Source organism: Grammomys surdaster, unplaced genomic scaffold (genome assembly GCF_004785775.1).
Source record: "Grammomys surdaster isolate TR1022 unplaced genomic scaffold, NIH_TR_1.0 97, whole genome shotgun sequence".
Classification (NCBI taxonomy): domain Eukaryota; kingdom Metazoa; phylum Chordata; class Mammalia; order Rodentia; family Muridae; genus Grammomys; species Grammomys surdaster.
The window spans coordinates 1300432-1311994 of NW_021604576.1; the positions used below are offsets into that span (position 1 = coordinate 1300432).

The 11563-nt window shown below is 39.0% G+C and overlaps 1 non-coding gene across 1 annotated transcript; it reads left to right on the plus strand.

The window, feature by feature from the left end:
* The first annotated feature begins 11060 nt into the window (after positions 1-11060).
* On the plus strand, positions 11061-11179 carry LOC114632778. The gene has a single exon (XR_003713131.1). It is a non-coding gene; the product is annotated as a 5S ribosomal RNA (ribosomal RNA).
* The last annotated feature ends 384 nt before the right edge of the window (positions 11180-11563 follow it).

Consider the following 11563-nt stretch of genomic DNA (forward strand, 5'->3'; position numbering starts at 1 on the left):
GTTTCCTTTAATATCTATAGGAATTAATATTTATGTGTATATCTTGTAAGAAATATAGTATTTAGCATAATACATGACATAAGATGTAGATCCAATCTTATTTTCTAATATGATCACTTAGCCATTTGATATTAAGAAATTTCATCTTTTCCTGACTTGTCAGATATAGTGCTTTCTTAGTATATTAACTTTCCTCTATGTAATTTTAGGACTATTTCTGAATTTTAAAACATATTATTTTAATTTATCCACATCTATGGAAGAGATGACACATATTGCTTTAATTATAGAGGCTCTAAAATATATTTTAATATGTTAGGATTGGCTCTCCCTCACACACCAGCTCTTTGTTTTTTAAGATTCTCCTGAATGTTCTTGCCTTTTATGCTCTACCAAATACATCTCATAATGAATTTGTCTGGGTTCATAACAGAATATAGCAGCATTTTCACATGATTTCACTGAACTAATAAATTAACTTGGAGAAAACTGATGGTTTTATTGATGATATGTCATGAAATCAAAAACCATGAATATGCTTTGCTAATGATTTCAAATCTACTTTTGTAGATAGTATTTTAATATATTTCTTCACATTTGTCTTAGACATGGCTTAGTATTTATTCTGTTCTATCTCTCTATTGCATGAAAAAAAGGATGAAAGAAGACAGAGAAAAGGAGAGAAAAAGAGAAGAAGAGAGTGGAGGGAAAGAGAATGTGTGTGTTAAGAAATTGAATCTCATTTTTTTGATTTTGCTCCATCCCACCTTAGCAAGAGTATCGAAGACCACTCAAGCAGTAATGTAACCAGCCCCAACAGCTGACTTAGCAGAAAGTAATCTGCCCGGCTTGACTGTGATGGAGTTGTTAAAGTACAGTACTTTCTCTAGTTCCTCCATGATGAGGTGTCAAGATCCATGTTTGTTATAGAATGAGATATTATAGATTGCAGGTAACTTATTTTCACCTTCCCTATGTCTCCACTTTCACAACTTGTCATTCCTTATATTTTCAAAATCATAGATTCTTTTAATTATTGGTTTCTTTTAAAATTAAAAAAAGACTTGAAATTTCAATAGCCTCAAGACAGCACATATTTGCAACTCTGGCCAAATTAACAATGGCTTTATTGTTATTTTACCGAATAAATTAAGTTTTCATTTGAAAAACTTGGTAATTTCCTCTTGATGACTGTTTTTTTCTAGATTACATTGTCATATCTCTCCTCTGAATTTTAGTGGCTGAAAATGACTTGAAGAGGGGTTTCCTGGAATCAATCCAGTAAAAACAAACTAGAGAGCTATAGTTCCTTATGTAAAATGGGCTATTGAAGTTTAATTATCCATTGGCTGATCCTCCAGGCTCCAAACTCATTCATCAGTTCCCAGACATGTACTACAGTAAAGAACAGCTTCTATGGCTCTTGACAATTTATTTCCAAAACTACATATTCATTTAAGATATCACTTTATGGTAAATTCTATTATTGTCCCCAGATTTTGAACATTCTAGCATCCACAATTTTTACCATGACTTCGTAATGAACAAAATGAACTTCTCTCCCTTGACCTTGTTCTTGACCATATGACTTCCTGAAGATGACAGCATGAAAAAGAGAAGACAAAATTCCATTTCCAAAGCTACAAATTTTCAAGGCATGCATTATCCCCTTTTCAGTCTTGTAATCAAGAGACATTATGATCATTGCATTATCAAGGAGAATAAGAGAGAAAGGAAGGTTAGTGTTGTGTAACAAGATCCTCCAAGATGGAAACATTCCAATCCTCAGGGAAGTTCCTTAAGACAAAAGGTAAACAACTCTAGTTAGCTTCAGGAGGTCCCTGAAACTGACCAAATTCACTAAGCTCCTCCCTCATGTTATAAAAATAAAGAATGTTGAAAGTCACTTGTAGACAAACAAAGGTACAAAGGCTATGAGATGAAGCCAGCTTCCTGGAAGAAATAGAAATCAACTGGGCTCCTTGGAAAAGACCTATTCAGGCACCTGGAAAGGACATTCTCCAACCTAGAGACATGCCTACATGATGTGAAGTGTGCTTTAAATTCCTAGCTTTTGTGAACTGTCACCAATGTTGGGGTGGATTCTGATGATCCAGCTGTCTGTGAGTCAGTTCTATTCCTGTAAGTAACCATTCACCCATACTCCTGTAAGTAACCCCAATAAAACTCATTGGTTCATCAAGTGTGATTTAGGTGTTATCTGTACTTTGGTCTTTTGTGAGCTTCCTATCTGGGCTAAACGGACATCTCTCCAAGAAAAGTCTTGTCATACAACTTGCCCAGATCCTCCATGGATCTGCAGTGTTGAGGTGAACTTCCTTTCCTTCTCCAGTCTGGATTGGAATTACATACAATTGTGAAGATCTTCCCTACACCAGGAACCTCTTCCTGTGGATTTTAATAAGACTTGAATGTTGAAATATAATCTTGTTATATACAACTATCGTTGGGCAGGAAGACAAATGTAGACCAGAGTGGCCTTGAACTGACAGAGACTAGCCTACCTCCATGTCCAACAAGACTTAAATGCATCTATATCAACAATATTGGAGATACTTATATCTTGTATCCCCTGCTGCTGTCTTTATTTCTTAAGAACAGGAACATTTTTCCAGCCACGGCTAGCATCACCAGTGGTAATTAAGAGAACATGGGATGGATTAAAAAGATATAACTTTAAGGAGACTTTTGAAAGTCAACAGTCATGTCTTCTTGTTAACTATGACACAGAAGAGGATTTAAGCATGTCTTTATTTAAAATGCTGTTCACTTAAAAATTATTTAAAAATCAAAGTCTTGATGAAGCTCCAGGGGTACTAATATGGAGTGTTACAATTTGTAAAAGGAAATGAGTTTTCAAGATGGACTTTATGCTAATCATTATGCTAATCAGTACCATTTAAGGGATGTCTGATTTAAGGAGAGACTATTGCACATACAAAGGTGTTTGAATACATTAGAGTAACAGAAAATCGATACCCTAAAATGTAAAACTAATTATCATGATCATTCTTATCAAAAAGCATAAGTATTCAATAATTTATTTACATAACATTCCTTATTAAGAAAGTTACGCTCTGGGCTGGAGCAGACACAGAGTCGGTCTGCTCCTGTCCTGTGGAGAAACTGAATCCTGAGTCATCCAGGAGCCACTGCACTCAGAGCAGCTGGTAAGAACTCCATCTCACTCCCTAAACCCCAGAGATAGATCGGGGAGCCAGGGACATCCAGGGCACAGCAGCTACCCAAACCCCGCCCCTCTGGAATTCCACTTCCCTTCTGCCCCTGCCTGGTCCTCTGGGCTGGAGCAGACACAGAGTTGGTCTGCTCCTGTCCTGTTGAGAAACTGAATCCTGAGTCATCCAGGAGCCACTGCACTCAGAGCAGCTGGTAAGATCTCCATCTCACTCCCTAAACCCCAGAGATAGATCAGGGAGCCAGGGACATCCAGGGCACAGCAGCTACCCAAACCCCGCCCCTCCGGAATTCCATTTCCCTTCTGCCCCTGCCTGGTCCTCTGGGCTGGAGCAGACACAGAGTCGGTCTGCTCCCGTCCTGTTGAGAAACTGAACCCTGAGTCATCCAGGAGCCACTGCACTCAGAGCAGCTGGTAAGAACTCCATCTCACTCCCTAAACCCCAGAGATAGATCGGGGAGCCAGGGACATCCAGGGCACAGCAGCTACCCAAACCCCGCCCCTCCGGAATTCCACTTCCCTTCTGCCCCTGCCTGGTCCTCTGGGCTGGAGCAGACACAGAGTTGGTCTGCTCCTGTCCTGTGGAGAAACTGAATCCTGAGTCATCCAGGAGCCACTGCACTCAGAGCAGCTAACACAGAGTCGGTCTGCTCCTGTCCTGTTGAGAAACTGAATCCTGAGTCATCCAGGAGCCACTGCACTCAGAGCAGCTGGAGCCACTGCACTCAGAGCAGCTGAAACTGAACCCTGAGTCATCGAGGACCCACTGCACTCAGAGCAGAAGGATTTCCAGATCCAAGAGGTGGCCTGAGTCCCAGGAGTTATTCCACCCAGGAGATTAGGAGCATAAGACCACAGAGACCTCTGGACTCTGAGGAGCTCTGCAATAAGCAAGATAACTGGAAATACAGACTCCAGTTTTACACAGTGAGGGCAGGTACCACTAGAGTTAACCAGATGGCGAAAGGCAAGCGCAAGAACATAAGCAACAGAAACCAAAGTTTGTTGGCATCATCAGTGCCCAATTCTCCCAATATAGCAAGCCCTGAACACCCCTTCACACCTGAAAAGCAGGATTCAGAATTAAAATCACTTCTCATGATGATGATAGAGGATTATAAGAAGGAATTAAGTAACTCCCTTAAAGAAATACAGGAGAGTACAAGTAAACAGATAGAAGCCCTTAAAGAGGAATCACAGAAATCCCTTAAAGAAATGGAGGAAAACACAAAGAAGGAATTAAACAAAAACATTCAGGATCTGAAACTAGAAATAGAAACAATAAGGAAAGTTCAAAGGGAGACAACCATGGAGATAGAAAACCTAAGAAAGAGATCAGGAGTCACAGACGCAAGCATCACCAACCGAATACAAGAGATAGAAGAGAGAATCTCAAATGCAGAAGATACGGTGGAAAATATTGACACAGTTGTCAAAGAAAATGCAAAATGCAAAAAACTCCTAACTCAAAACATCCAGGAAATCCAGGACACAATGAGAAGACCAAACCTAAGGATAATAGGTATAGATGAGAATGAAGATTCCCAACTTAAAGGGCCAGTAAATATCTTCAACAAAATTATTGAGGAAAACTTCCCTAACCTAAAGAACAAGATGCCCATAAACATACAAGAAGCCTACAGAACACCAAATAGACTAGACCAGAAAAGAAATACCTCCCGTCACATAATAATCAAAACATCAGATGCACAAAACAGAAAAAATACTAAAAGCAGTAAGGGAAAAAGGTCAAGTAACATATAAAGGCAGACCTATAAGAATTACACCAGACTTCTCACCAGAGACTATAAAAGCCAGAAGAGCCTGGACTGACATCATACAGACACTAAGAGAGCACAATTGCCAGCCCAGATTACTATACCCAGCAAAACTCTCAATCACTATAGATGGTGAAACCAAGATATTCCATGACAAAACCAAATTTGCACAACATCTTCCCACAAACCCAGCACTTCAAAGGATAATTGATGGAAAATGCCAACACAAGGAGGGAAACTACAACCTAGGAAAAGCAAGTAAGTAATCTTCCAACAACCCCCAAAAAAGATACAAACATAACTTTACCTCTAATAACAAAAATAACAGGAAGCAACAATCATTTTTCCTTAATATCTCTTAACATCAATGGTCTCAATTCCCCAATAAAAAGACGCAGACTATCAGACTGGATACACAAACAAGACCCAGAATTTTGCTGCATACAAGAAACGCACCTCAGTGACAAAGACAGACACTACCTCAGAATAAAAGGGTGGAAAACAATTTTTCAAGCCAATGGTCCCAAGAAACAAGCTGGAGTAGCCATTCTAATATCAAATAAAATCGACTTTCATCCAAAATTAATCAAAAAAGATAAGGAAGGACACTTCATACTCATCAAAGGAAAAATCTACCAAGGTGAACTCTCAATTCTGAACATCTATGCTCCAAATGCAAGGGCACCTACATACATAAAAGAAACTTTACTAAAGCTCAAAACACACATTACACCTCACACAATAATAGTGGGGGATTTCAACACCCCACTGTCAGCAATGGACAGATCATGGAAACAGAAACTAAACAGAGACACTTTGAAATTAACAGAAGTTATGAACCAAATGGACTTAACAGACATCTATAGAACATTTCATCCTAAAACAAAAGAATATACCTTTTTCTCAGCACCTCATGGTACCTTCTCCAAAATAGACCATATAATTGGTCACAAAACAAGCCTCTACAGATACAAAAAGATTGAAATAATCCCTTGCATCTTATCAGATCACCACGGACTAAGACTGGTCTTTAATAATGACAAAAACAATGGAAAACCCACGTACACATGGAAACTGAACAACTCTCTACTCAATGATGACTTGGTCAAGGAAGAAATAAAGAAAGAAATAAAAGACTTTTTAGAATTCAATGAAAATGAGGACACATCATACCAAAACTTGTGGGACTCCATGAAGGCAGTGCTAAGAGGAAAGCTCATAGCTCTAATTGCCTACAAAAAGAAACTGGAAAGAGCACACACTAACAAGTTGACTGCACAACTAAAAGCTCTAGAACAAAAAGAAGCAAATACACCCAGGAGGAGTAGAAGGCAGGAAATAATCAAACTCAGGGCTGAAATCAACCAAATAGAAACAGAAAGAACAATACAAAATATCAATAAAACCAGGAGTTGGTTCTTTGAGAAAATCAACAAGATAGATAAACCCTTAGCCAGATTAACCAGAGGGCACAGAGACAGTATCCAAATTAGTAAAATCAGAACTGAAAAGGGAGACATAACAACAGAAACTGAAGAAATTCAAAAAATCATCAGATCCTACTACAAAGGCCTATACTCAACAAAACTGGAAAACCTGGATGAAATGGACAATTTCCTAGACAGATACCAGGTACCGAAGTTAAACCAGGAGCAGATAAACCATCTAAATAGTCCCATAACCCCTCAGGAAATAGCAGCAGTCATCAAAAGCCTCCCCACTAAAAAAAGCCCAGGACCAGATGGTTTTAGTGCTGAATTCTATCAGACCTTCAAGGAAGACCTAATACCAATTCTCTTCAAACTATTCCACAAAATAGAGACAGAGGGAACACTACCCAATTCGTTCTATGAAGCTACAATTACACTCATACCCAAACCCCACAAGGACCCGACAAAGAAAGAGAACTTCAGACCAATCTCCCTTATGAACATCGATGCAAAAATACTCAATAAAATTCTAGCAAACCGAATACAAGAACACATCAAAACAATCATCCATCATGATCAAGTAGGTTTTATCCCAGGAATGCAGGGATGGTTCAATATTCGGAAATCCATCAATGTAATCCACTATATAAACAAACTTAAAGAAAAAAACCACATGATCATCTCACTAGATGCTGAGAAAGCATTTGACAAAATTCAACATCCCTTCATGATAAAAGTCTTGGAAAGATCAGGAATTCAAGGCCCCTACCTAAACATAGTAAAAGCAATTTACAGCAAACCAGTAGCCAACATCAAGCTAAATGGAGAGAAACTTGAAGCAATCCCACTAAGATCAGGGACTAGACAAGGTTGCCCACTCTCCCCCTACCTATTCAATATAGTACTGGAAGTCTTAGCCAGAGCAATTAGACAGCAAAAAGAAGTCAAAGGGATACAAATAGGAAAGGAAGAAGTCAAAATATCGCTATTTGCAGATGATATGATAGTATACTTAAGTGACCCCCAAACTTCCACCAGAGAACTCCTAAACCTGATAAACAACTTCAGCAAAGTGGCTGGTTATAAAATCAACTCAAACAAATCAGTAGCCTTCCTCTACATGAAAGATAAACAGACTGAAAAAGAAATTAGGGAAATGACACCCTTCACAATAGTTGCAAATAATATAAAATACCTTGGTGTGAATCTAACCAAGCAAGTGAAAGACCTGTATGACAAGAACTTCAAGTCTCTGAAGAAAGAAATTGAAGAAGATCTCAGAAGATGGAAAGATCTCCCATGCTCATGGATTGGCAGGATTAATATAATAAAAATGGCCATCTTGCCAAAAGCAATCTACAGATTCAATGCAATCCCCATTAAAATCCCAACTCAATTCTTCACAGAGTTAGAAAAGGAAATTCTCAAATTCATATGGAATAACAAAAAACCCAGGATAGCGAAAACTATTCTCAACAATAAAAGAACTTCTGGAGGAATTACCATCCCTGACCTCAAGCTGTACTACAGAGCAATAGTGATAAAAACTACCTGGTATTGGTACAGAGACAGGCAGGAAGATCAATGGAATAGAATTGAAGACCCAGAAATGAACCCACACTCCTATGGTCACTTGATCTTTGACAAAGGAGCTAAAACTGTCCAGTGGAAAAAGGACAGCATTTTCAACAAATGGTGCTGGTTCAACTGGAAGACAACATGTAGAAGAATGAAAATTGATCCATTCTTATCCCCTTGTACAAAGCTCAAGTCTATGTGGATAAAGGACCTCCACATAAAACCAGATACACTGAAACTAATAGAAGAGAAGGTGGGGAAAAGCCTCGAATACTTGGGCACAGGGGAAAAGTTCCTGAATAGAACTCCAATGGCATATGCTCTAAGATCGAGAATTGACAAATGGGACTCCATAAAATTGCAAAGTTTCTGTAAGGCAAAGGACACTGTCAATAGGACAAAACGACAACCAACAAATTGGGAAAAGATCTTTACCAATCCTTCATCTGATAGAGGGCTAATATCCAATATATACAAAGAACTCAAGAAATTAGACTCCAGACAACCAAATTACCCTATTAAAAAATGGGGTATAGAGCTTAACAAAGAATTTTCAACGGAAGAAACTCGAATGGCCGAGAAGCATCTAAAGAAATGTTCAGCATCCTTAGTCGTCAGAGAAATGCAAATCAAAACAACCCTGAGATTCCATCTCACACCAGTCAGAATGGCTAAGATTAAAAACTCAGGTGATAGTAGATGCTGGCGAGGGTGTGGAGAAAGAGGAACACTCCTCCATTGTTGGTGGGACTGCAAGATGGTGCAACCACTTTGGAAATCAGTCTGGCGGTTCCTCAGAAAATTGGACATAGCATTACCCGAGGATCCAGCTATACCACTCCTAGGCATATACCCAGAAGATGCTCGAACATATAACAAGGACATATGCTCAACTATGTTCATAGCAGCCTTATTTATAATAGCCAGGAGCTGGAAAGAACCCAGATGTCCTTCAACTGAGGAATGGATTCAAAAAATGTGGTATATTTACACAATGGAGTATTACTCAGCTATTAAAAACAATGAATTCGAGAGTTTCCTAGGTAAATGGATGGAACTAGAAATTATCATCCTGAGTGAGGTAAGCCAATCACAAAAGAACACACATGGTATTCACTCACTGATTATTGGATATTAGCCCAGAACCTTGAAACGCCCAAGATGCAACTCACAGGCCACATGAAGTCCATAAAGAAGGAAGACCAAGTGGGGGTGATTCGGTCCTTCTTAGAAGGAGCAACAAAATACTCAAGGGAGCAAATATGGAGACAAAGTGAGGGACAGAAACTGAAGGAGGGGCCGTCTCAAGACCACCCCACCTGAGTATCTATCCCATGTGCAATCACCAAAGGTAGATGCTGATGTGGAAGACAGGAAGTGCATGCTGATAAGAGCCTGATATGGATATCTCCTCAGAGGCCTTCAAGAGTCAGACATATTCAGAGGCAGATGCTCACAACTAGCCATTGAACTGATCATGGGGTTCTCAATAGAGGAGTTAGAGTGAAGACTGAAGGAGCTGAAAGGGTTTGTGGCACCATGAGGAGAGCAACAATACCAACCAACCACAGCTCCCAGGGTCTAAACCACCTGCCTGGGAGCACTTAGGGGGGGATCCAGGGCTTCAGCTGAATATGTAAAAGTGGAGGGCCCTGCTGGGCATAGGTGGAAGAAGAGAACCTTGACCTCATGAAGGCTGGATGCCCCAGGGGGTGGGAATTTTGAGGGTGGGGAGGTGGGAGTGGGGGGGTGTAGATAGAGGTTACATCCACAGAGAAGAAGGAGGAGGGGCGAGGGGATTGGGGGTTCCGAAGGGGTGGTGGGGGATGGGGTAAGGGGACAACATAGGAAATGTAAATAAATCATCCAATAAAAAAAAAAAAAAAAGAAAGTTACTTTAAGGAAAATAGTTACTTTCAAGTTTTGGATTTAATATAACCACTTTAAGCAAATAGAGACATTGTTTTATGTAATAATAAAAGTTAAATTGAATAAAATAAATAGATGTATATCTTAGTAGGTTAAGGACAACATAAAATGAGTCTACTGATGAATAAGCACATGAAGCTATAAATTCTATTTGTTTAGGATATATTGCTAAAGTTTAGGAACTGAAAAAAATTGTCTTCCTTACTTAGTTAGCAACAAAGTTTATGTTTCTGAAAATTGTCCTCATCATTCTTCACTAAGACTCATGGTCTGTGTCACTTTCAAGCCTGACAGAATGAACCTAAACCCATGGACTGGGGCCTAGCTTTTTGTCACAACTGACAGATTTGAAGATAATATGGTTTCCTGTAGATAAAGTGTTTGTTGATCATACTTGTGGTGCTGGGTAACTCTGAGAATCCCTGAAGATAGGAGAATCCGAGTGATAATGCAGTGGGCCTTAATCAAGGTTACTCCTAAGAAGACAGGGACACAAAGAAGTCATAACTATAGCCCCTTTGCATACATATAGTCCCTGTCCATTCCATGTATAAATACATAAATACATCAGTCCTTTCTTACTATGTTTTTCCTTCTAGAATTTCAGTTATCTACAGACAGTTACATCTGTTCAAAAATGTTAAAAGAAATGGAATATCAGAAAATGAGAAGTGTATGTGTTGGGATCCTGCACTGTCCTGAGTGACATGATGGAGTCTAGTGTTATTCCCTCCATCTTGCCTAGTGAGTAAAGATTCCCAGGGTCCCACATTTCCCTGCTGCATGTGCTTGTCACCAGTGTATCCATCCTAGCATGCTGGCAACCAGCCTTGCTCTGCAAGCTCTCGGTGCTGTGTTCCAATACCTAAAAGTACTGAATAATGCCCTGAAGCAGAAGAGGAAAGATGCAAGCAAGTCAGATGAGTCAAAGAGGCGCCAAAGTGCTCCATTTAAGTGAAAGGAATACTTAAAGTATTAATGCTTTATGAGTAAAATGTGCAATGATGTATCATCAAATCCATAAGATGTAGATTTTCTTAGAAGTGGTTTCCCTCAGCGATATTTAACTTGAGACCTTGTTAGATTGTTAGTTATGCTAACAATTTTACACTTAGAAATTCATAATTTGTCTATGGCCATACCATCCTGAATGCACCCGATCTCGTCTGATCTCAGAAGCTAAGCAGGGTCAGGCCTGGTTAGTACTTGGATGGGAGACCACCTGGGACTACCGGGTGCTGTAGGCTTTAAAAAAGAAAAAAAGAAAAGAAATTCATAATTTGTTTTGTCAAATAAATTTACTTTGTTTAGGGTAGGTTTGATTTTTTTTCTTTTCATTTATGTTGTTGTTATGGTTGTTTTAAAACAAGGTCTCAGTGTATAGCTTAGATGTCTTGGAACTCACTCTGTAGACCAGCATGACCTTGAAGTTATAGAGATTTACCTACCTCTGCCTTCCATGTCTGTATTAAAAGTATATGTGCATGGCAAAATTGATTTAGTATTATGTTTCAAGATTAAATGTGCATACAATATAGTAAACAATGCCATGATATAGCATGATATAGGTTGCTAAATGCCATAGTAAGGCTAATATATATATATATATATATATATATATATATATATAT